This window comes from Phascolarctos cinereus, unplaced genomic scaffold, assembly GCF_003287225.1.
Source record: "Phascolarctos cinereus isolate Bilbo 61053 unplaced genomic scaffold, phaCin_HiC Scaffold_4;HRSCAF=312, whole genome shotgun sequence".
Taxonomy (NCBI): Eukaryota; Metazoa; Chordata; class Mammalia; order Diprotodontia; family Phascolarctidae; genus Phascolarctos; species Phascolarctos cinereus.
The window spans coordinates 342158405-342182005 of record NW_027555847.1 but is presented as its reverse complement, the minus strand read 5'-3'; the positions used below and the strand labels follow the sequence as shown (position 1 = coordinate 342182005).

General features: G+C 36.7%; 1 long non-coding RNA gene across 3 annotated transcripts in view; it reads right to left on the bottom strand.

Moving 5' to 3' along the window:
- Positions 1-920: 920 nt before the first annotated feature.
- LOC144456921 (uncharacterized) overlaps positions 921-23601 on the bottom strand; it is a 122930-nt gene continuing 100249 nt past the window's right edge. For all 3 annotated transcript variants that reach the window (XR_013486145.1, XR_013486146.1, XR_013486147.1), the window contains one exon: positions 921-1289. This is a non-coding gene — a long non-coding RNA (uncharacterized LOC144456921). The remainder of the gene's footprint in view (positions 1290-23601) is intronic.

Here is a 23601-nt window from a genome sequence, read left to right as displayed (position 1 = left end):
ACTGATCTAAAAGATCAGTGTCTTTATCGGCTATGCTCTTAGTGAGAAATGAGCTAGAATGAATTTCAACAAACAAGCATCCATCTGATCTCATCAACTTCTAACCAATCAATTTATTCCCACTATAGTTCCTTCATTCAGTTAAAAATTTCCAACCAAAAGAAAAAGAGACTTCAATCATGAAATGTTATCCTATTATGCCTTATAATGAGATGAGGGCTATTAGTTCTATTTACTATCTTCCACCATGCTGTGTCTAGACTATCTTAGGGTCCAGATTTCTCATTTTGTTTAGACTATTCTTCCTGGTCCTCCTAGCCTACCCAAATTTTCCCTTTCCTTCAAAACTTCCCTGAGCTTGATCGCCCAAGCTGTGAAATGATCTTTTTACTCGGAAGTGTTTTCTATATCTCATTTAGGGCTTTGGGACAGATTTATTCTAGAACCTTCTACCTACTCGTCATACTCCTTATTATGTGGCTAGAAAGTACCTCAGTTTAACCTCTCAATTTCCTGTTATTTTATATCCTGCAATGCAAAGACACCTTTCTAGTTATTCATTTCTTTCACCTAACACCTCTCTGTTTATCTTTATTCATCTTATCTCAACCTCTTTCTCCCCACCTATAGCTTTATACTTCCACTCTGCCTTTTGGAAATCACTCTGTAAACACCTCCTCCCCCCAACTTTGAAATCTTCCTTTTATGCTTCTTCATGTCCTACCAAAAACCAAAGTAATGTATATGCTCTGAAATCACTATCCCAAAGTAAGAGTTGATAAATATGTCTGTTAAGTTTCTAGGGGTACTCTGAGGGTTTGGAAGTTTGGCTCAAACACCAACCAGTTGTGCCACCTCCATCCATTGTTAGGTCCCAGTACTAGCAAGGACACAGTTCCATTGAACCACTTGATACTGGATAGCTTTTACAAAAGGATATTTATTTAAAAGATATGACAAAAACGAAAGCACAAACATTTCCCCCCGACATCTCAGAAAGCACACTCCTCTATCTTACATCACTCTCTGAGGAGAGTGGGCTCACTCTTAGCAAAGCCTCTACATGACATTGTTCCCACCAAGTTCATAATCAGATGTGATAACATTGCTGGGTCCTCATTTCAGCCCCCATTAGTCTGGGATCTGAAGGTCACTCTTTGCTCTTTGGGTCATCAAGGTTGAGGGGGCTACAAAACTCAGAAGCTGGAATCCTGGGATAACAGTATACCCGAAGGCTTGCTCTCCTGACTTTTTGAAACTCATAAGATCAATGTCTCTAATGTCTTCACCTAAAATGAAAAAGAAAAAGTGGTGAGACAAAAAGCCCAAGGGCCACTTCCGTGGGGCCACAAGTAGGCTAAGTGAGAAGGTCGTAAGACCTCTTCCTTTACAGTATTTGTGTCTCGCCAGATACCAAAGGGGTCAAAGAGATTCAACAAGAGCAGAAAAGCAAATAACAATGTCTCACTGAGAGTCCTTTCTAAAAGTCACCTCCAGTTCCAAATACTTAGCCAAAGAGCCCGACGTTCCTCACATGGTTGGCAGGCCAGTAAAAATTATAGAATGCCTACAAGTACAAGTTACAAGAACGTCTACACAGGGCCCAATGTCTGTCTCCAAACTGTTCACATTCTATGTCCTCACAACTCATGTACCAGTCCTCGTTACACGAAAATTTGGATTTTTTTTTAGGCTTTCATAATCCTCCTCTACCCTTTCCAATGCCGACTTCTCTTTGTTCCATGTTCCTTAACTCGCTAGGCCTAGAAAAAAAATGGGTATGTTCCTTGCTTTTCAGGTCCACTTTCAGATCCCAGCCCTGATACTATTTACTCAAACACTTTCTTTTAAAAAAACGGAGTCATTTGATAACACCATGATTCTATCAATGGACCTCCAGATATTTTCTCATCCGACTCAATGAATCAAAGCCTGGTTTATGGTTTATCCCTCAAGTCTATCTCCTACTTTCATCTTTAGTTACTTCATTATTCATGACCCAACACCCTGCTCTTGAAGTAATTCAACCTCACAAAGCCCCTATGATCTGCTCCATTTCAGTCTCCCATTGGGGCAGACAAATTCTAGAAGATGCCATTATTTAAAACTATTCAGCCTCCAAAATCCTTTTATTTCATGTTTCCATTCCAGAATCTGCTTTTAGTCCTTACAGTGATCTTCAGTTCCTTGATAGGCTGTTAATCACCCGATCTACTAAATCCTTGTTCTGACTTTTCTTCCTCTTCAATATGGATACTAGAGTTAATCCAATTCTATTTTATAAATATTTGTTAAGTACCTATTATGTGCAAGGCACTGTGCTTGAAGCCGAGCACATAGATTTGAAAAGTAATACATACTGCTTATCCTCAAGGAGTTTGAGAAATTATATTAGCTAACATATATATTGCAGTCTATGAAAAACTTTGCATGTCTTAACTTCTCTTTCCTTATAACAAAGAACTCGCAGAAGTAAATATTATTTGTTGTTGTTGTTCATTGTTTCAGTCATGTCTGACTCTTCATGACCCTATTTAGGGTTTTCTTGGCAAAGATACAGGAGTGGTTTGCCATTTCCTTCTCTAGCTCATTTGGCAGATAAAGAAACTGAGGCAAACATGTTTAAGTGACTTGCCCAAGATCACATAGCTAGTAAGTGTCTGAGGCCAGATTTGAACTCAGAAAGAGTAGTTTTCCTGGCTTTAGGCCCATTATTCCATCCACTGCTCTACCTCACTGCTCATGGGTATTATAGGTATCATCATCTCCATTCTACAAATGAGGAAACTCAAGCTTAGAAAATTTAAGTGATTTGTTCATCAGAAAATTTGTAAATTCTTGAGGTAGAATTTGAACCCAGTTCTTCCTGACTATACGTCAAGTGCCCTTACCATCATGCTAGATTGCCAATCTAGGAAAAGACAGGTTTCCACAACTAGTAAAAAGGGAGACCTAGGCATGGCAAGGGTGGAGGAGGGAGATGGAATGGAGGAGGTAGCTTCTATGAAGGTACCAGAAAAATTAGATTGTGCTTCCTGGCAGAATAATGACCAAGGAAGGATTGGTGGCATAGGTACAAACAACTAGAATCTGAAAGCATTTCTCCATTTTAGAATTCATGATAAAGAAAAGAAACCAAAGATAGTATAACAAGAACTGTAGATTTGGAGAGAGAAATGTACAGGTACTAATAAAGAATAAACTATCAAACCCTAAAATCCAATAGGTGAAGTCAATCCAAAAACGACTGAGAGCTCTCAAGAATTGAATTCCAAAGCTGTTAACTGAGACAATTCTAATGAAGAAGAAAAAAGGGAGATTGTCTCAAGGAACTAATGAAGATGTGCAAGCAACATATAGAGGAGATGGAAACAACAAAATGAATTTAAAATGTAGCAGATCTTATAAGACCAATGTGAAAGACAACATAGCTTAGAGTGAATCAAGGCTACCAGTGGATGCTAAAGACAATAAGGAGTTTTTTCAAAGTCAGAATAGGAGAATAATAAAAGCTAGCGTTTATATGGAACCTACTATGGACCAGGCGCTATCCTAAGCATTTTACAAATAATATTTCATTTGATCCTCACAACAACCCTGGGAACTGGATACAATTATTATCCCATTTTACAGTTGAGGAAACTGAGGCAAACAGAGGTTAAGTGACTTAACCAAAGTTGCCTGTGTATTAAGTGTCTAAAGCCAGATTTGAAAGCAGGTCTTCCTGACACCAGGTCCAGCATTCAATCCTCTATGCCATCTAGCTGCCAATTATCAAAGAAGGAACAGAATCAGATAACATGGTGGATAGGATAAAGATAATAGTTAAAGGAGAAATGGCAGAACTATACAATTCATTTACTTCTGTTTTCTTGACCAAGGAGAATCACCTTTAACCTGGAAAGAACAGCAAAAATCATTAAAAGGGATTCAAAACAAGGTAAATAAGGGGAGATCATCTAACTGGTTAGTTCAAATCACCAGACTCAGTCAGTCAAACATTTATTATGCACCTACTAAGTACTAGGCACTGTGCTAAATTCTAGTTAGAGGAAGAAAGGTAAAATACAGGTCATGCTCTCAAGGAATGCACAATCTACAAATGACATTCCAGAATACTGAGAGAACTGCAGGTGTTATGGCTTAGCTTCTATCAGTGATTATTGAAAAGTTATAGAGAATGAGCAAGAGATTTCTGAAAACGGCCAAATATTATTCTAATCTTCAAAAAAAGTAAAGTGGAGTCTGAAAACTATAGTCCAATGAATTTGACCTTGATTTCCCAACAAAATTCTAGGAAATAATGAAGTGGTGACCTTTAAGAGTCAGCATGGTTTCACCAAGAAACATGTCTTGTTGGACAGGACTAATGGGCAAATAGGTCATCAGAATTTCATAATGGGAATTTGCTCAGATTTCAGTACCACAATCGACAAAGTAACTTCTGATGTACTTGTGGACAAGATGAAAAGATATAGGGTAGATAGCAATACAGTTAGGTAGATTTGGAACTACTTTAAAAATTCAACTAAAAGAATAGCAAGTAATTAATGGCTTAATTTCAATTTGGAGGAGGAGCTCTAGTAGTAATAATAATATTTATGTATTGTTTAAGCACTTTACAAATAGTATCTCGTTTGATCCTTACAATAACACTGGGAGGCAGGTGTCATTATTGTAGCATCTTCATTTTATTTGAGGACATTGAGGCAAATGGAGATTAAGTGACTTGTCCAGGGTCATACAACTAGTAAGCATCTGGGGCTGGATTAAAACTTAGCGCCTAGTGTGGTTTCTTTCTTTAGCTGTTTTGTCAACATTTTTTCAATGACTTGAATAATCACACAGGAGGAATGCTTAAAGTTTCAGATGACACAAAGCTGTGCAGGATAGGTAACTTATTGAATGACCAATAGAGTGTCCAAGATATTTTTCCTTTTATTTTGCTTTTTTAATTGATTTAATTGATTTTGATTTATCAATAATCATTTCCATAAGCTTTTGGAGTTTTAAATTTTTCTCCCCCTCCTCCACCTTCCTCCCTAAAACAGCTTGCAATCTGTTATAGCCTATGCATATACATTCCTATTAAATATATTTTCACATTAGTCATGTTGTAAGGAAGAATTAGAAACAATAGAAGGAACCACAAAAAAAAGGAAACAAAACTACACAGAAGAAAACAATAGCAAATAGTATGCTTCAATGTGCATTCAAACTCCATAGTTTTTCTTTGGATGTGGATAGCACTTTCCATCATGAGGCTCTTGGAAATGTCTTAGATCCTTGCATTGCTGAAAAGGGCTAAGTCTATCAAAGTCAGTCATCACATAATGCTACTGTTGCTGTGTACAACATTCTCCTGGTTCTGCTCACTTCACTCAGCATCACTCCATACAAGTCTTTCCAGTTTCTCTGAAGTCTGCCTGCTCATCATTTCTTGTAGCACAATAGTATTCCATTACATTCACATGCCACAACTTGTTCAGCCATTCCCCAATTGATGGGCATCCCCTCAATTTCTAATTCTTTGCCACCACAAAAAGAGCTACTATAAATATTTTTGTACATGTGGGTCCTTTTCCCATTTGTATGCTGTCTTTGGGATACAGTCCTAAAAGTGCCATTGCTGGGTTAAAGGGTATGCACATTTTTATAGCCCTTTGGGCATAGTTCCAAATTGCTCTCCAGAATGGTTGGATCAGTTCACAACTCCACCAACAATGTATCAGTGTTCCAAATTTCCCATGTCTCCAACATTTATCATTTTCCTGTTTTGTCATGTTGGCCAATCTGATAAGTGTGATGTGGTACTTCAGAGTTGTTTCGATTTGCATTTCTCTAATGAATAATGATTTAGAGTATTTTTTTCATATGACTATAGATGGCTTCCTTCATCTGAGAACTGCCTATTCATATACTTTGACAATTTATCCATTGGGGAATGATCAGTATTCTTATAAATTTTACTTAAATCTCTATATGTTTTAGAAATGATGCTGTTATCAGACAGTCTGGTTGTAACTTTCTACTTTCCCAGTTTTCTACTTCCCTCCTAATCTTAGTTGCATTGGCTTTGTTCGTGTAAAAGCTTTTCAATTTAATATAATCAAATTTATCCATTTTGCATTTCATCATGTTCTCTATCTCCTGTTTGGTCATGAATTCTTCTGTTCTTCATAAATCTGACAGTAAACTATTCCTTGCTCTCCCAGTTTGCTTATACTATCAGCCTTTATATCCAAATCATGAACCCATTTTGACTTTATTTTAGTATATGGTATGAGCTTTTGGTCTATGCCTAGTTTCTGCCATACTCTTTTCCAGTTTTCCCAGCAGTTTTTGTCAATTAGTGAATTCTTATTCCAGAAGCTTTGTCTTTGGGTTTATCAAATAGTAGATTATATAGTCATTAACTACTTACTGTGCCTTGCATATCTAACCTATTCCACTGATCCACCACCGTATTTTGTAGCCAGTACCAAGTAGTTTTGTTGATTGCTGCTTTATAATACAAGATCTGGAATGGCTAGGCCACCTTCCCCTGCATTTCTTTTCATTAGTTCCCTTGATATTCTGGACCTTTTGTTATTCCAAATGAATCTTGTTATTTTTCTAGCTCTATAAAATAATTTTTGGTAGTTTGATTGATATGACACTGAATAAGTCCAAGATATTTTAACAGGCTAAAATATTGGGCCAAATACAATAAGAAATGTGTTAGCAATAAATGCAAAGTCTTCTTGTTTTCAAAAAAATAATTCCACATATGAAAGATTGAGGAGTTGTAGCTAGATAAAAGATCATGTTAAAAAATCTGGAGGATTTAAGAGCACTAAAATTTCATTATATATAAATAATGAGCAATATAATCATGTACATATGTAAAATTTATAAAACAACTGAAACAACTTTTACATAAATAAATGAAGGCAAATAATTAGAGTGATATTCACTACTTATGGTGGGACTATATCAATACAATAAAATGACAATACTACCTAAATTAATTTTGTATCAAAACAGTCAAAACACTGAAGAGCTATTTTTAGAACTAGACCAAAAAGTAGAAAAATTAACTTTTAACAAAAGTTCTAGACTCTCAAGAAAAATAATAAAAATAGATTATGAAGGAAGAGAGAATTCCATTACCTAATTTCAAGTTAAATTATAAATCAGTAGTCATCAAAATTATTTGGTACTGATACTTTTGGTTAACATGGCAATATGAAAAGTTATAAAGGAGCCTGTACCTTTTATAAAGATGATAGATCTAATTAAAGCCATCAGGTTAAATGGAAACATAAATACTATACTGTTTATCAACTTGGGAAAAAAACTGAAAATTGTAGCCAAAATCTGTTTTCCAGGCCAAGAAAAAGTACTTCAAATAGCCAGAAAGAGCTCACATGTCAAGGGACCAGTAAGGGATAACATAAAACTATGCTGCAACAAATATAAAGAAGAAATATTAGAATATGACATCCTAAAAGATAAATTTTTAAAAAGCTTACAACCAAGAGTGACTTAATAGACAATTTCCAAGCATTCATGATGAATAGGACAGAGTCTAGTAAAACATTTGAAATGCAAATGTAAGAGATGAGAGAAACCTAGACAGGGAATTAAAGAGAAGCTAAAAGGTTTCTTTCCCCAGTGGTCTTGAAATAAAGCAAGACCTCAGCCAGCTGACTAGAAGCATCACATACTTACCTCCCCCCTTTCTGGAGCTGCTTCAGAACTGTGACTATGAAAGAAATTTATGTTGCCTATTTCTTCCCACAGAAGTCTGAAGCTCTGCTTTCACATTAAGAGTCTTCAACATGGAACTACCTCAGGTCAAAGACTCAGACTTAAAGAAAACAATTGGTCAGTTGGGAATAAGCTTTTTAACTTTAAACAATTTTATTACACAAAGATCATCACTAAACTGGCTATATCTCTACTTTGTATACAATTTTAGTCTTTGCACAGAAAGGCTGTTTCTGAACACTGTTTACAGTTATGGAAAACACTAAAATTCTAATTTAACACAATAATAGTAAAAATGCCATAGTTGGTTTAAGTTGAAAGCAGAACATTGGTAGATGGATCTTGCAGTATTAGGAAGATACAAATGTCTTTATTCAAAACTGCAAAATAAATTATCTGTAGGCATGGATGATGACAGCAGTAAAACATTACAGATTTTGTCAACCAAAACCAGTAATTGATGGTTAGTGATTTTCTTAAATATCAGCCTTTACTTCAGTCCTCTCTCCAATCGACTTCTCTGAAGTTAGCAAAGAATACTGCTTTGAGCCTTGCTTGCTTCACAATTCATAAAGATAGAGGATCATTGGGGCGGAGCCAAAATGGTGGAGTAAAATCAGTGACTTGCTTGAGCTCTCCCCCAAACCCCTCCAAATACCTGTAAAAAATGGCTCTAAACAAATTCTAAAGCAGCAGAACCCACAAAAAGCCTGGAGGAAACAAATTTCCAGCCCAAGACAACCTGGATGGTTGATCAGAATGGTATATCGTGCTGGGCTGGGAGAGGAACACAGTTCAGTATAGGCACATAGGCAAGGCAGTCCTCAGTGAACCTGGAGCAGGCCTCAGAGGACTGAATCTCAGGCAGTTGCAGTGGTTTCCAGATTTCTCAACCCATACACGCCAAAGACAACTTAGAAGATCAGTAGGAAAAGTCTGTGTCTGCAGTGAGAGAGAAGCATGGGTCCCAGCCCCATTCCCTAAGTGCAGCCCCAGGGTGGCAGCTGCCTCTGGATCTTCTGGCCTACAGACTGTGGGGGAATCAAGTGGCTGATAAGAGGGGGATTGCAGGGATCTCTCTGCTGGCGCAGGATTCTCCTGCTCTGCCCATGCTTGGATCTGGGTCACAGTTCTGGGTGGTGGTCCAGGGGTGAGGAGGAGTGCTGGCATGGTGGAGCTTTTAGTGGCAGGGAAGACAGAATCCTCCTCACAGTTCCAAGGTAGAAAAGAGTGCTTGTGGTCACTTATGGATCAGAGCACAGCCAGGAAAGGAGTAAACACCTCGCCCTTGATCATAGCACCTTGGAAAAATTGAAAATTTTCAGGTCCCTAGAAATATCTGTGAAAACAGCTGCACAAAACCCCCAAAGCTTGGGACAGTACAATCTCCCCACTGGAAGCAGACTTTTACCTTAACAAAGAGTTTATAACTCAAGTAATTGGCTGGGATCATGAACAAGTAGCACAAAAAGAATCAGACCATGGAATCTTACTTTGGTGATGAAGATCAAAACATACAACCAGAAGAAGACAACACAATCAAAGCCCCTACATCCAAAGCCTCCAAGGAAAATGTGAATTGGTCCCAGGACATGGAAGAGCTCAAAAAGGATTTTGAGAAGCAAGTAAGAGAAGTAGAGGAAAAAACTGACAGTGATGCAAGAAAATCATGAAAAACAAGTCAACAGCTTACTAAAGGAGACAAAAAGAAAAAATACTGAAGAAAATAACACCTTGAAAAATAGCCTAACCCAAATGGCAAAGAAAGTCCAAAAAGCCAGTGAGGAGAAGAATGCCTTAGAAAAGCAAAATTGGCTAGATGGAAAAGGAAGTCCAAAAGCTTACTGAAGAAAATTAGAGATGAGGGGCAAGTAGGTGGTGCAGTGGATAGAATACCAGCCCTGAAGTCAGGAGGACCTGAGTCCAAATCCGACCTCAGACCAAACACTTGGCTCGTACCAGCTGTGTGACCTTGAGCAAGTCACCTAACCCCAATTGCCTCATTAAAAAAAAAAATTAGAGATGGAGCAAATGGAAGCTAATGACTATGAGAAATCAAGACACTGTAAAACAAATTCAAAAGAATGAAAAAAAAATAGAAAACAATGAAATATCTCATTGAAAAAACAACTGGCCTGGAAAATAGTTCCAGGAGAGAGAATTTTAAAATTATTGGACTATCTGAAAGCCATGATCAAAAAAGAGCATAGACATCATCTTTCAAGAAATTATCAAGGAAAACTGCCTTGATATTTTAGAACCAGAGGGCAAAATAGAAATGGAAAGAATCCATTGATCTCCTCCTGAAAGAGATCCCCAGAGGAAAACTCCTAGGAATATTATAGCCAAATTCCAGAGTTCCCAGGTCAAGGAGAAAATATTGTAAGCAGCCAGAGAGAAACAATTCAAGTATTGTGGAAACACAATCAGGTTGACACAAGATTTAGCAGCTTCTACATTAAGGGACTCCAGGGCTTGGAATATAATATTCCAGAGGGCAAAGGAGATAGGATTACAACCAAGAATCACCTATCCAGTAAAACTGAGTATAATCCTTCAGGGTAAAAAATGGATATTCAGTGAAATAGAGGACTTTCAGGCATTCTTGATGAAAAGACCAGAGCTGAACAAAATTTTGACTTTCAGATACAAGACTCAAGAGAAACATGAAGAGGTAAACAGGAAAGAAAAATCATAAGAGACTTATTAAGGTTGAATTGTTTACATTCTGCGTGGAAAGATGATATTTGTAACTCATGAGTCCTTTGTCAGTATTAGAGTAGTTGGAGGGAAAAAATATATATGTATGTATGCATAGATAGACAGATAAATAAGGGCAAAGAGCGAGTTGAAGATGAAGGGGTGATATCTGGAAAACAAAATTAAGGGATGAGAGAGGATTATACTGGGAGAAGGAAAAAGGGAGAGGTAGAATGGGGTAAATTGTCTCATAAAACAGAAAAGAAAAGGCCTTAACAGTGGAGGGGAAGTGGGGTAAGGTGAGAGGGAATGAGTGAATCTTATTCTCATAGGATTTGGCTTAAGGAGGGAATAACATACACACTTAATTGGATATGGAAATCTATCTTACCTTACAGGAAAATATGTGGGGGAGGGGACAAGAGAGCAGAAGGATGACGGAGGGAAGGGCAGATTTGGGAAAGGGGTAATCAGAAGCAAACACCTCTAAAGAGGGACAGGGTCAAAAGAGAGAATAGAATAAATGGGGGGTGGGATAGGATGAAGGGAAATATACTTAGATTTTTACAACATGACTACTATGGAAGTGTTTTGGATGACTACACATGTATAACCTGTATCGAGTTGCCTGCATTCTCACTTCAGGCATTATGGTTTAAGAAAAAAGTTGTTAAGCTGATAGTAAAAAGATGGGATGGTACAGAATGTCTGGAGTCTATGGCATGTGAGTTTTGGTTGAAAGAACCGAATATGTTTAGCCTAGAAAAAAAAAAGATTCAAGGTACATGACAGGTTACTTCAAGGATTTGAGGGGCACTCAGGTGGAGGAAGACTTGTTCTTGTAGAAACAGGAGCAGTTGATTGACCAGGGAAGCTGGGGGAAAAAAAAAAGAATTACATGGATCCAATGTATAGCGCTTTTTTCTTTACTTCTTTTATTTGTTATAATGGAGAACTTCATGAATAGGCATGGGAAAAGTTGTAGTGGTACAGTGAGCATGTTGCAAAAATAAATAAATAAATAAATAAAGGGAGGAAAGAATTTTCAACATATTGAGTTTGAAAGAAGAAGGAAGATAGAGAAGGATGGAGAAAGGAAAGAGCACCAATGAAACTTTTTTTAATTCACAAAAAATGGGCAGAAGGAAATTCACAAGCGGATACAAGCAAGCAGGGCAGGACTGTTACTACAATTTTAACTTTGAAATATACTTACAAATAACTTGTATATAAATATTTGTGGTTCTATATAAATATTTTTTCTATTCTTTGTGCATAGAAATGTTCATGCCCATTGATGTTTAGTAAGTATTTTAGTAAGTAAATTTAGTAAGTAAATTTAAAAATAAGCTATTTAGTACTGCTTAAAGGTGTTTTTTTTTCAGTAACTCGTTGAAATTGACTTGATAAATAAGAAATAAGAAGTGACAGAAAACAGTGCTTTATGAACACAATAACAAATTATTAAGGGCAGGGTGACTTTTTTTTTTAACCAAGAATGACTGGGAAAACTGGAAAGCAATTTAGCAGACCAATATCTTATACTGTATGCCATGATAAACTCAAACTGGAAATGTGACTGAATAAAAATAGTAGCACCACAAAGAAGAGAATGAAATCAGGTACCTTTCAAACCATGGCTTGGAAGAGAATTCCAAATTGAATAAGGAATACAGGACATCACTAAAGATAACAGATAATTTTGTTATATAATTATAAAAATATATAATATTAAAAATATTTTGTGCCTGCTTCAATTAATTGAAAGATATTTTCTCCCATGCTTTTGTTAGTTTTCTCTTCATGTAGATATCCTGTAACTCTATCCTTCAATGTCTTCATGATTGTATTGCCTCTAGCTCAGATTTCCATAGATAGGATAGATAGACAGATATCTCTCTCACACATACATATGACAGAGAGAAAGGCGGGGGGGGGGGGAGAGAGAGAGAGAGAGAGAGAGAGAGAGAGAGAGAGAGAGAGAGAGAGAGAGAGAGAGAGAGAGATTGTTTTTAAGATATTGAAATCCATTTTTATTGACCCTAAGCTTCCCATAACAAGACACTTTTTTCAATACGTACATTTTACAAGTATTACTGTATGCCAGTGAGACCTGGAATACCCTTGCTTTTGAAGAAATAAGGATGACAGAGAGCATGACAAAGAGGGCAATGGAGAAGTTCATGGTAGATGTGAGCAGCTTAAAACATATAACCAATGAGGAACTCTGACAAAGAACAGGAGTAAAAGATGTCATCAAGGAACTATGTAACAGAAGAGAGATTGAGGTCACATGATGAGAACAAAGGGCAACAGGTGGGTAGCCAGAGTCTTCCACTGGTACACTCAGGATGTTAGCAGAAAGCAAGTGTGTGGGACAGCTGAAAGTCTCTCATGTGAAATGGAAGCTGTACTCCAAAAATTTAGTTAGAGGCTTTAGCATTAGCGGGGCCTAAGTTTCGTTTTCCTGTAAATCATGTGATCAGATCATACATCTGTTGCCCACCCCCTCCCTTGTTTTGTAACCATCACCCCAGCCTTATCTTTGCCAAATAAGGCAATCTTCTAGCTTCCAAGCTTGTTTTGGGTAAAATGTATCTCTTAGTTTCTGGATAGAATATAAGGTCTCTTACCTCAACCAATGGGGATGAAGAAATTCAGGTTAAAAGGTGGGAGGGTGGGGTTTTCTTAGAGTTTGTTTGCTTATGGGTATATAACTGCTTGCTTGCTACTTGTATCCTTCCTCCCTACTCCAGTCCGCCCTGGATAGGTGATGCCCAATTCTCACGCAAGACTTGCTAGAATAAAACTTCTGTTTCTACTGAGAGAAACCTCTGAATTTTTATTTGGGTAAGTGGTCTCAGTCCCATTCACAAGGAAGGTCTTTATAATGTTGGATGGGCCTACAAAACAAAATTTTGGAATTAACAGATAAGAATCACACAAGGATGGTCAAGTAGGGATGGATTGTGATTTGCTTCATTGAAATCAGATCCATATGAGTATTTGCTGAAATTCAAATCAGTGAAGACAGAATGGGAAATGATAGAGCAGGAATATTTCTATCAAATGCCACTAATTAGGACTAGTTCTTGGGGTGGTAGTTGTCACGAAAACTTGACTCAAGAAGCTAATCCACTGGGGAGGGAAAATAGATGTTTGCTAAGTACGCAATTAAGCCATCGTCTGAAATTTCACTTGGGATTGGGGCTTCTTAGAGAAAGATCAGGCTCCAGCTACAGCTAAGTGTACTAGACTTCTGTTCAAGGTTCATGGGGTGAATCTCAAGGCATGAAGAATTGATTGGGCTCTCCTTATTTCCCCAACATTTAGAGATACATATTCTTTAAATAGATAGTTATATAGTGAATGTTAATTCTATACTACTAAAAAGTGAGAGGAAAATTCAATACGTGATTCATGTAAATTCTATTGGGGTTTATTGAAAGATGTTACATATAGCCATACAATTCTCGGATGGATAGCAAGTACCAGAAATGTAAAAGAGGCCAGGACTCCCAACCCCAGGTGCTTCTAAAAGGGTGTGTTTCTCTGAATCTGTAGAATTCCTGGTCCTCCACCAAATTGCAACATGCTAATATAAGTACAATCTATCCTTAACCTTTGTGAGGTAACACTCCTAGAAAATGCTGCGAAAGTAAAAGTTACGAGTGTTGATACATTGAACCTATGGGAAACAAGTTCTTAGGTTCCTGAGACATTGCTAAAATGCACTTTTTAACATAGAATTCTTTGTAAGAAAACATGAATTCTGACAGTATGCACTTTTTCTAACATAGTAGCCATGAAGAAACCCCTAAAATGCAGTACAAAATAAAACTGGCAACATGCAAAACATTTTTTCTCACTAGTAACTCCCTAGAATCATGTGACCTTTTGTATTACTAGACCTCCCAAAAATTGATCTCAGACAATATTCACTTTTCATAACATGAAATCTATATATTCCTCCTTTTATCAATGTAACTAATTGTCAATCTATTAACATCAAACTCAGGGCCCACAAGTCCTAAAGACATTCCTTCATGAAATGTATCTGCTACTTCTATTTTCTCACTGTCACATCACTGACTTTGTACACTTGGGCTTAGAGCCCAAACGACTTGCACTATGCTTTGGGGGTATTATCGCAACACAAAAATTGAACTTCAGAGGCAAAAAAATGAAAATATGCAAAGAATGCATGGGGAACTCTTCATAATGGTAGAGTGAACAAGACCAGTGAAGGACCTTGTAAGATGCCAGCCACTCCACAAACTTGCATGCATCAAGCCTCTCATTTTTTTTTCTCTCCCAGGAATAGCTGTTTGCACCACCAATGTGAAAGCAAAAATGAGGTAACTAATAAAATCATTGGTGAATGTTTGAAGTTGCAAAAGTTAAACATGCAAATGTTGAAGATTGACTGTATGAACAACCATGTGAGTCACAGGCAACAATTCCATTTGAGGCTGGATTGTTCTTGCTTATGCAAAGAAAAAGCTCCACTTCTAACACTATCAAACAAAGTCTCATTTCCTACCAGTTTTAAATATTTGGTACCACTAATTGACCAGGTCATTTGTATTTGAGTGTGTGCACAATCTTTCCTTGTGATTGGTCTTTCCTATATCTTGGCTTTGGCACTCATTCCAGACACTCATTAGTCTCAGAGGCAGGTGACTCCTACAAGGAGAGTACTCTATGATGGACAGATTCTTGTAATTAGCTTAAGTATGCTGTACTGCCAGTGACCTAGACAGATATATCAATTATATCAGGATGGGCAGCTTACCCAGTTCAGGTATGAATAATTATCTTGAGAGTGACCTTGTAAGAAGTTATTATTATTTTGGGGAAGTGGAGGTGGCTCTCAGACCTTGGGAAAAGGTTACAAAGGAAAAAGAAAATTTAATTTGCAACATGGGAACCATGAGGTTATAAGCACCAGTGACTCAAAGAAAGCTATTAACTCAACACACAAGCAAAGGATAGGGACTGAATGTATGATTTCATTGATATATGAAACTCATTCTCCCAATGCAGGTTGACACCTCTGCAATTTATAATCTCAGAGAGTTGCCTAGAACAATGTTGTTAAATTTAAATAGAAAATGACCCATACAGGCTGCATTTTGACCTAGAAAACCACAAATATTAACTGATGTATTTTTTTTTATTTTTTAAACATTTCCCAAATATATTTTAATCTGATTCCAAGACACAGGGGAATTTTATAGCCAAGAGTTGGATACTTCTGGTACAGCACTCACAATTTAAGTTCTTTGAAGAGGGTCACAAGGTCAGTATGTGTCAGAAATAGAACTTGAAGTCAAGACTTCCTGACTGGAAGGGGCCAGCTCTCCATCTACTATACCAGTGGTTTCAGACTCGAAATAGAAACAAGGGCCACTAATTAGTACATAAGGATCCCAGTTGGCCAGATATTAACTTGGTGATGATATCTAAGTTTTATCATGCTTTTGTTTATCTCATTAAAATTTCCCAATTATACTTGAACCTGATTCTGGCTGTACCTGGGAGTGTTGCAGTGCTGCGAGCTTGACACCTGCAATTATACTGCACTGCCTTTAATGCAAACCATCAAAAAAAGAATTACAATCAACTGTGTTTTTAATACAAGTGTTCAACGGGTGTTTCTTCTATTTAAGAAAGGAACATGTCAAAAAAGGAATCATACTAACAGTTTCAATATACAATGAGTAATATAAATGTAGGTGCTCCATCTATCTCTTTGCTTCACTTCTCCAGGTAGGAATTACTATATCCATAGAGCCTCAAACTGTGAAGTGGGCCACAGTAGCCAAAATAGAGCACTAGCTAATGAAAAAGCCACCCTGAGCTTCTTCCTCTGAATACCAGTAGAACTTATTTTCCATGTGATTTATCTGGTATTTATCACATTCTGCTCTTCACTGCACTATTTCACTCCTCATCTATGTACATCCTCTCTCCAACTAGACTACACACTCCAAGAAGACAAAACTGTGTCTTATATTTCTTTATATGCCCTAAAATGCATAGACCAATAGATGCTCAATGGTTGTTTCTTGACTGAGCAAATCTATTGAGTAATAAAGTAATAACAACTAAAACTGAAGCATTCTTTCTAAGCCATTATTTTCCTTATCTTTCAAATTTGTGGAAATAGGCATGTTTGATTACTCTTTCCCCACCCTCCCACCCCCAATATTACCTCACCTCTTAGATTGAGCCAGATTAAAATGGAACAGGGAAATATTTAACAAAATTAATAAAAGTACAATAGAACACAGATAATGGTAATATGTGATTTTCTAAGTCAATATTCAGCCAATAGGATACTTAGTGCCACCCTCTCTATTTGAGTTTTATACCACTGATCTACAAGATCAGGTAAGAAGTTGTTGTCAGTGATAGTACTAGGTAATTGGCCATAATATGCTAACACAGACTTCCCTATTCCCCTGATCCTACCTCCAAAAGATTTGGACCACAGTGAGTAGATGCTACATTGACAAACAGTCAGTGACTAAACAACACTGTCCTTTCTTATATACTACCCCTTTCAAGGGGTAATGATCAGCCAATATTCATAATATATACTATAGCAAAAAATAACTCCAATCAAAACAAGGAGAGCAGCAATGGCTATTCAATAATAACAGGCCTACCACATATAAATTATCATGACACATATTAGGAATACAAACATTAAATGAGACATTCCTTGCTTTCAAGGTGCTTAATTCTGTTGGGGGGAAGGTTCAAGTTTATTATAGACAAGAAATAGGTGATTTTGAAAGCTGAATGAGGAACTCTGTACTTATTTCTGGGTTTCATCTTTGTTTCTAGGAGTATCAATCCCACCTTGATGTTCCTTTCTTTTTCAACCACGGAAATTTCAGACATTATTGTAAAGGATCACATATTTTTAAAAAGTATACTTATTAGACAAATGAGACATTGGGGCAGCTAAGTGGCACAATGGATAGATCTCCTGCCTTGGAGTCAGGAGGAGCTGAGTTCAAATCCAGTCTCAGAAATACAACACATGACACTTACCAGCTGTGTGACCCTGGGCAAGTCACTTAACCCCAATTGCCTAGCAAAAAGCAAAAAGAAAAAAAAAAGACATACCAAAGAAATGATGATAGAACTGCAAATTATCCCATCCATTCTAGAAATCAATATGAAGAGATTTGAATAAAATGGCTAAAATTTCTGTATCCTTTGAACCAGAGATTACAGTGTGAGGCAAATACCCCAAGGAGATCAATCACAACAGCAGACCTAGGTACACCAAAATATTTATAGCAACACTTTTTGTAGTAGCAAAGAACTGGAACAAAAGTAGATGCTCAAGGAGTGATGGTAAAACAAGTTGTGGTGCACGATAGTAATGGAATATTATTGTGGTGCAAGAAATGATGAATATAATATTACATAGAATCACGTGCACTTACATAATAACCAGAACCAGAAATAAAGTAACTACAACAATGTAAATAGATAGAACAATAACCATAAACAATAAAAAGCTGAATGCTACAATATTCCACCAACCAAGCTCTTCCCCAAAGATGACATGTAAGAAGGTTCCTCTCCCTGATTCTCTGTAAAGGGATGTGGTGGGGAGGCATTGTAGGTGTAGAAACATTGCATATAATGCTAGTTTTTTGAATATGTTTGTTTAATTTAACTTTTTACTTCCTTTTTATTATTATTATTATTACTATTATTATTATTTAATAAGAAATTACTCTCTGGGAGGGAGAAATATACATTAGGAAATGCTGGTGATATAAAAACAAAATAAATCAATACAATTTTAAAGGACATTCCTAGTGTATCATTCAGACAACTAGGTCCTGGCCTGGAGTCAGGAATACTTGAGTTCATATCCAGCTTCGAATACTTACTAGCTGTGTGATCCTGGGCAAGTCATGTAACCCTGTTTGCCTCAGTTTCCTCATCTGTCAAATGAGCTGGAGAAAGAAATGGTAAACCACTCTAGTATCCTTGCAGAAAAAACCCCAAATGGGGTGACAAAGATTTGGACACAACTAAAACAACTTGACAAAAATTCTACCACATAAAACATAGTCACTGAGTGGCATCTGATAGCTGTTGGCGACATACCATTTCTCATAGTTTTGTATCTTAGGCTTGCTCTAATCTGTTCTCCAGTTAAAGGCCTTGCATCCTAACCTTGCATCTGATATTTACCTGTGTGACTTTGGGGGTATTAATTCACCTCTGTGGGCCTCAGTTTCCTTATCTGTTAAATGAAGGAACTGGACTAGATGATCTCTATCCTTCCCAGCTCAAATCAATTATCAAAATGTAAAATATTTATATCAAGTTTGTTTTCCTCTAAATCACTGAATTTAAATTACGTCCAATATTCTCATGGAGAATTTATTAGACAAATAGTTCAACACCAGAAACAAATATAATTTTATATATGGAAATAGTAATAAAGAGGCATTACCCTCTCCTTTGCCACTGAACCCCAAGTACCATGGGACTTTTCCATCTGACTTGCTTCTGCAACCTTTAATATGACTTGTCTCCCCCATTAGAATGGGAGCTCCATGGGAACAGAGATTGTTATACTTTTTATTTATGTCCCCAGCTCTTAGCATAGTGCTTTGCACATAGAAAGCACTTAATAAATGATCTATATGATCATTTATACTAGTGACACTTTATCCAGATTTAATGATAAATATGTGATGATTCCATAAAGAAGTATAGATTTCCCAATATTCCCTTCTAATATTTCCAAAACAGATTTGCCTACCCTGTTAGGCAAGGTCAGTGCATTGCATATTTATAGTCACAACCTCTCCAAGCCTAAGTTTCTTCATTTGTAAAATAAGGGAGTTAGACTAGGGAACCTCTGGGGTCTCTTGTAGCCCTAAGTCCATGATCTTTCCATCTCTGATAATGCCTAGCACAGTGCTAAAGCACAATGTCCTCAAATACTTGTTGATTTCTTGATAAAGAATTTTCCTAGTAAGAGAATAGGCAGAGGATGAGAGGGTTAGGGAAGGGAGAAAGGGAAGGATAAAAGATGATCAAAATATCAAAGCTCTAGCCTCTTCCTTCCCTTTTACCATCTCTTTTTTGTCCTTTCACCCTCTTCTTGTCCTAAACCTATGACAGTGGCACAGTAGGCATTGAATACCCCTGCTGTCAGCAGTTTGGACTAAAGAGTTTATAGACTTCTAATATGAACTATATATAGGATGCAATTAGGTTTGTATGTAATATTAAACAGGCATTTCTCCCTTGAATTTATTAATTCACATTTCATAATTTTTCCTTAAAAAACAAAAAAACTTGCGGATGTTGACGAAAAAAGCTAAAATAAAAAAAATTCTTCTCTACTGGAGATAACATAGCAACAGACGATGTTACAGAACTAAGTCAGTGAAAATGTTTAGTAAATAAAGTAAACATGTAGATATTAATTGATAGGTAATTTAATTAAGAAAAGATGTGTGTAGCCACCTGTGTTAGATGCAGATATTAACTAGATAGAGAATTCAGCAACATGTTGTCCAGAATAATGAATCAATTTGACTTCTTGTCACTGAAGGGGGCTCAATTTCAAGACACTAAATGTATGAAAAATGCATTATGAATCAACATTGTGGTTAATCGAAATGTATGTGGATGAGGCTAAACTGGTATTTATTTCTTCATTGTATTTCACACTAGATCAATAGTCACTTAAGGGTATTAAAAATGTTTTGTTATGAAATTTCCTAAGTTGGTTCTCAAGCAAAATGGAGCCACGAGAAAGCATATTGCAAGCAATATACAAAGAACACTAATAGACAAATGGAAAGCCAAGTCATTAGAATTCACAATTCCCTTATATTAGAAAGGACACTTGACAACATTCTTATTCTAGATTGTGTGTGATAAAAGGACCAAAACATTATACTTAAAAACAATAGTCCATGGTATCAGTAGCAGAGCTGAGATTGAACCTACATATTCTTCTTCAAATACAATAGTCCCCCACCTGCTACAACCAGTAAACTCTCTTCAATTCGGTGGCATGATGTTTCTGTTATGAAGAAACACAGAAGGGGTTGTTTTGAGAGGCAGCTGGTTTTCCTTCACTAGAAGTTTTTAAACAAAGGCAAAGCAGCCATTTTGTTGTGGATTTTAGAGAGGAACATTTCCTAGGCAGATGTGAGTTGGACTAGTCAGCCTTTGAGTTCCTTTTCACCTTTGTACAGGAAAGAAAGGAAGAAAGGAAGGGCAGGAGAGGGAAGGAAAGAAGGAAGAGCAGGGAGGAAGGAATTAACCTTCTACTATGTGCCAAGCACTATGCTAAACATTTTATAAATATCTCATTTTGCTGTTCATCTTTCTTTCTCCAAGAGGACCTATTATTTCATTTGATCCTTACAACAACCCTTGGAGACAAGTGCAATTTTTGTTCTCATTTTATAGTTGCAGAAAATGAGTCAGACAGTGTCCCCAGGATCACAAATACCTAGCAATTGCCTGGGAACAGTTTCAAACACAGTTTTTTGGGGGGTTTTTGGTTTTGGTTTTGGTTTTTTGGTTTTTTCCCCAAATCCAGGCCTACTGATCTAACCACACCCTACAACATCTAGCTATTTCACTGATGTGGTATGATTTCACTGTCTTCCTACCCTACCCATCCAGAAAATTAAAAAAAAAATCTAATGGACAAAGAAAAGACTATTTAGTTGTTCTACATAAATAAAACAGAAGAAAGTACAGTGAGGTGCAGACATGAGGTTGGAGGGGAGGGGTGTGGAGGATGTTGACTTGAGTTTCAAAACTCCCAATCACATTTGAAACTGTCTGAAATGAATTCCTTGGATTCCTAACCCTTTCCTGTCAGAGAATATAGAAAGCTGTAAATGGAAAGTGGTATGAAGTCCTAGGTCCCTCCATCACCGTTTTCACAATCTTTTGAAACCCCTAAAGACTCAACAAACATTTTTATTATTTCTAGTGTCGTTCCCTCAAACTTCTCTCCACTTTCTCTTGAATAAACCAAAAGCTCTTCCTGCTCTAACAGTTCTTAGTGCACACTCCCTTCTTTACACTGTACCCCTTCCCTTCTATGCCAAAACACCAGCAGTAAATGGCTGGCACCTTTAAATAGGATGAAGGGAAGAGTAAACACCTGCTCATGCCTCTCCTCCCCACCCCCAGCTTTTGGCCTACAGTTGATCCTTCTTTCCCATTTAGCCCTATAGCATCATCAAGTTCTGACACAGGATGAATTAATGTGTGTAAAGCCCTTTATAATTGTAAAGTACTTTTATCACAGGGCCAAATCCACTAAATTATTGCACAAAATAGTGCATTGCTTCCTCACACCACCAACATTTTGCGTGCCCCACCCCCAGCATCCAGCTCAGTCAGATTTGCTCTTTTTGCTAAAATCCTCCCCTGCCCCTTCCAGAAACAAATCAGGTGCTAATTTACACTCCCAAATACTGAGTATTACTGGCTTATCTGGGCAGTATGATAACTCTTACCCCAACCATGGAATAGCTTTCATTCATATTCATTGTGGAAGTACTACAGAGGCATCAAACAGTCTACCCAGGTCTGAGTTTCTTATTTGATTATCTACCTTAATCCTATTAGACACTGATCTTTTAAATAGCGGGAAAACTGCTGACAAAATGCTGCTGCAAACATTAAAAATTCCCTATGTGGAGAGAATTTAATTTCACAATTAGCTGCTATGGAGGCTGATGTTTGATTCATTTAACTATTGATTTGGAGGCAAACTTCAAACAAAAGTGAAAGGCAATCTGAATCTTAAAAAATAAACCTTGTCTGACTTCATGCAAGCTTAGTGGGATTAGCTGACCTCTTGCTCTTTCATTCAGGAATCGGGGGCATTTCAGGTCCCTTTGTTCAGAAACTGGCCATATTACACTAGTTCAAATTTTCAGTTCCATTTGAATGAAAAATGAAATAAATATTCTAACTTAAGGGGGGGGCACTTCAAATGTTAGTAAATCAGCAAATATTTGTCCCATGCCCATTGTGTTCACAGCACTGTTTGAAACTGAGGTGGGGGAAGGCATCACCTCTTTCTTTAAGGAAGGCATATACTCACAGAAAAGAAATGAACATATGTTTAATTATGACTAATATAAATATAAAGCAATATTAAATGAAATTATGTAGATGGGCATGGAAGAAATATATCATCAGAGGTTGACCAGGGAAGGCTTATGATAAATGAAAATTCTATTCGAACTGGTAGAGTAGAAAGCCAAAGTCTTCATGACCCATAATAATGATGTGTGTGTGTGTGTATATATTCATATGTGTATGTATATATTTGTGTACATTACATGTATATATATTGTCCATGTCTCCATTTCCTCATAAATGATATAATGATATAATGACATAATAATATATCCCCCATTCAACTTCCAAGCAATTTAGGAATATCATTACATTCATATTGGTTAATAGCAAGCTCTTTCCTGATAAGGAAATTATTTAATTACTATTGTGTTGTTGTTGTTTAATTCTCATATTTTCTTAACCATGCAACAAAATAAATTAAAAGAAAAAAAGTCAAAGTAAAGGAAAATAATTAGAAAAGGCAAAATTAAGCTTTACCCCCAAGACAGAAACTCAATTCTAAGAAGTCTCTGGCACAGTAGTTCTCAAACTTTTTGTTCAAAATACAAAACATTTTGCTCTGAGGAATTATAGCAAGCTAATAAGTTGGCAACATACCTAAAAAGTCAAAATATTTTTGATGTGAAATTTTCCTTCCATAAGGACAATCATTTTTATTAAACTCTCTACTAGTTCAAGATTTGATGTGTTTTGAGAGTAGGGAGGATTTGTAATAGGCAATTTCCTTTTATTTTTATGAACACTATACTTAACATACTATGTATGTTGATCAGTAAGATTGATATTAAAATTATTTGTGATATTTCATCTGTAATATAATATCCAAAATTTCATGGCTCAGGTAACAAAATGTCCAGCACATATGTGTAACATTCATTAAGAATCACTATTTTCACAACTATAATAGTGCATTAGTATTCCAAAAATATACATTGCATGAATAAGGCAGTATGGTATAGTAGAATGAATCTT